At 38.8% G+C, this 3,176-nt stretch overlaps 1 pseudogene; it reads left to right on the forward strand.

The window, feature by feature from the left end:
- The first annotated feature begins 422 nt into the window (after positions 1-422).
- LOC123850275 (elongation factor 1-alpha 1-like) lies at positions 423-1,910 on the forward strand (annotated as a pseudogene).
- Positions 1,911-3,176: the final 1,266 nt, after the last annotated feature.

Genomic DNA, 3,176 nt, shown 5'->3' on the forward strand with positions numbered 1-3,176 from the left:
CTCCATGTTCAGATGGATTTACTTGGGAGTACTGTCAAATATTTCAAGAACTACTAACCTTAGACTAAACTTTTCAGGCAATACAGGAGGGAACACTCCTCAACTCATTTTATGAGACCAGTATAACCCTGATACCAAAACCTAACAAAAATTTTAAAAGAACAAAATTACAGGCCACTATCCCTCATAAGCATAAACATAGAAATTGTCACCAAAATATTAGGAAATCGGATCCAGCATTATAGAAAAATAATAAACATTATTGTCAAATGTATTAGTCAAAGTTCTCTAGAAAAACAGAACCAATATTATCATTTTGTGTGTGTGTGTGTGTGTGTGTGTGGCATTAAAAGAAACTCTTCTTAAAAATACATTGTTTTCAGCTTTTTCACAATGGGATTGCCGCCAGAACGCAGGTGTCACGAAAACCACCGCTCAACCTAAACTAAAATGGGAAAGGAAAAGACACATCAACATCGCTGTCATTGGACACATAGATTCGGGCAAGTCTACCACAACTGGCCATCTGATCTACAAATGTGGTGGGATCAACAAAAGAACTATTGAAAATTTTGAGAAAGAGGCTGCTGAGATGGGAAAGGGCTCCTTCAAGTATGCCTGGGTCTTGGATAAACTGAAAGCTGAACGTGAACGTGGTATCACCATTGATACCTCCCTGTGGAAATTCGATACCAGCAAGTATTATGTGACCATCATTGATGCCCCAGGACACAGAGACTTTATCAAAAACATGATTACAGGCACATCTCAGGCTGACTGTGCTGTCCTGATTGTTGCTGCTGGTGTCGTTGAAGTTGAAGCCAGTATCTCCAAGAATGGGCAGACCCATGATCATGCCCTTCTGGCTTACACACTGGGTGTAAAACAACTAATTGTTGGTGTTAACAAGATGGATTCCACTGAGCCACCCTACAGCCAGAAGAGATATGAGGAAATCGTTAAGGGAGTCAGCACCTACATTAAGAAAATTGGCTACAACCCCGACAGAGTAGCATTTGTGCCAATTTCTGGTTGGAATGGTGACAACATGCTGTAGCCAAGTGCTGACATGCCTTGGTTCAAGGGATGGAAAGTCACCTGTAAAGATGGGAATGCCAGTGGAACCACACTGCTTGAAGCTCTGGACTGCATTCTGCCACCAACTCGTCCAACTGACGAGCCCTTGCATCTGCCTCTCCAGGACGTCTACAAAATTGGTGGTATTGGTACTGTCCCTGTGGGCGAGTCGAGACTGGTGTTCTTAAACCTGGCATGGGGTCACCTTTGCTCCAGTCAATGTTACAACTGAAGTAAAGTCTGTTGAAATGCACCATGAAGCTTTGAGTGAGGCTCTTCCTGGGGACAATGTGGGCTTCAATGTCAAGAACATATCTGTCAAAGATGTTCGTCATGGCAATGTGGCTGGTGACAGCAAAAATGACCCACCAATGGAAGCAGCTGGCTTCATGGCTCAGCTGATTATCCTGAACCATCCAGGCCAAATCAGTGCTGGATTGTCACACAGCTCACATTGCTTGCAAGTTTGCTGAGCTGAAGGAGAAGATAGATCGTCGTTCTGGAAAAACGACGATCTATCTTCAGTTCTACCTACTGAAGAAGGTAGAAAAAGCTCAGCAGGAATATTGTATTCCTGGAAGATGGTCCCAAGTTCATGAAATCTGGTGATGCTGCCATTGTTGATATGGTTCCTGGCAAGCCTATGTGTGTGGAGAGCTTCTCTGACTATCCTCCTCTGGGCCATTTTGCTGTTTGTGACATGAGACAGATGGCTGCTCTGGGTGTCATCAAACCAGTGGACAAAAAAAGCAGCTGGAGCTGGCAAGGTCACCGAGTCTGCCCAGAAAGCTCAGAAGGCTAAATGAATATTATCCCCAATACCTGCCACCCCAGTCTTATTCAGTGGTGGAAAAACGGTCTCAAAACTGTTTATGTCAATTGACCATTTAAGTTTAATAGTAGAAGACTGGTTAATGACAACAAGGCATCGTGAAAACTTCAGGAGGAAAGGAGAATGTTTTGTGGACCATTTGTTTTTGTGTGTGTGTGTGTGTATGTGGCATTAAGTTATTAGTTTTTAAAATCAGTAATTTTTAATGGAAACAACTTGACCAAAAATCTGTCACAGAATTTTGAGACCCATTAAAACAAAAGTTTAATGAGAAACCTGTGTCTTCTTTTGGTCAACACTGTAACCTTGTATAGTACTATACAGGTAAAAGTAAGTGTTATGCAGACCCTATTTCTAATGTTAAAATATGCCGAAACTTAAATTTGGGTTAACATTTTTTTCATGTGTGGGAACTTGAGCTTTTTCACCTTGTCTAAGGGAAAGAAACTGTATAAGTAATAATAAAAAGCTATGGGAAAGGGATCTGTTGGTGCAACACAGAACAGATAAGCAAAGAGTAACACCACAAGATAGTTACAAAACACGTTAAATTCTGTAACACCAAAGTCAGTGTGTTGCGTATAAAACTTGTATTATATCACTATGGAGTAAACTTGATATATTGTCAAAAAAAAAAACCACATTGTTTTCAGGAAGAGTTCATAATGGAAACTATAATATACAGAACTGAGTAAAATCACTAAATATCTGACTTGTGGGATGTAACTACAGAAATAATAAAAGGGAAACACACAGCATTAAATGCATACATTAAGAAAAGAGGAAAGATGAAAATCAATAAACTAAACGTCCTACTGAAGAAGGTAGAAAAAGCTCAGCAGGAATATTGTATAAAAGATCTGTACAAGAAAAACATTGGAAGTTTTATAAACTAACAACAACCAATTAGAAACCACAATATTTTAAAATACTATTCAAAGTAGCAAGAAAAGTAAGACGTACCTGTAATCAAAACATTATAAATGTATACATTTTATTGAAGGACAAAACGAAAAGGCAATCGTCTTATATAGATCATGTGAGACGCATATTTTAAAGTATATATATTGAAATTTAAGTACAAATTGTTACAAATTGTAGATGTTATAAATTCTGATGAAAAGCACAATGGTAAAGGAGTTAGAGAAGCTGTGTTCTGATCCCAAATCTGCCATTAAATACCTGGGTGATTTTAAGATATTTATATTTCTTTGAGCCTCCAGTATCTTTATTCATAATGTAGAGGTAAATATTCCTGACTTATCAA

This window comes from Mirounga angustirostris, unplaced genomic scaffold (assembly GCF_029215605.1).
Source record: "Mirounga angustirostris isolate CCGP_5_RB_7025 unplaced genomic scaffold, mMirAng1.0.hap1 SCAF_15, whole genome shotgun sequence".
Taxonomy (NCBI): Eukaryota; Metazoa; Chordata; class Mammalia; order Carnivora; family Phocidae; genus Mirounga; species Mirounga angustirostris.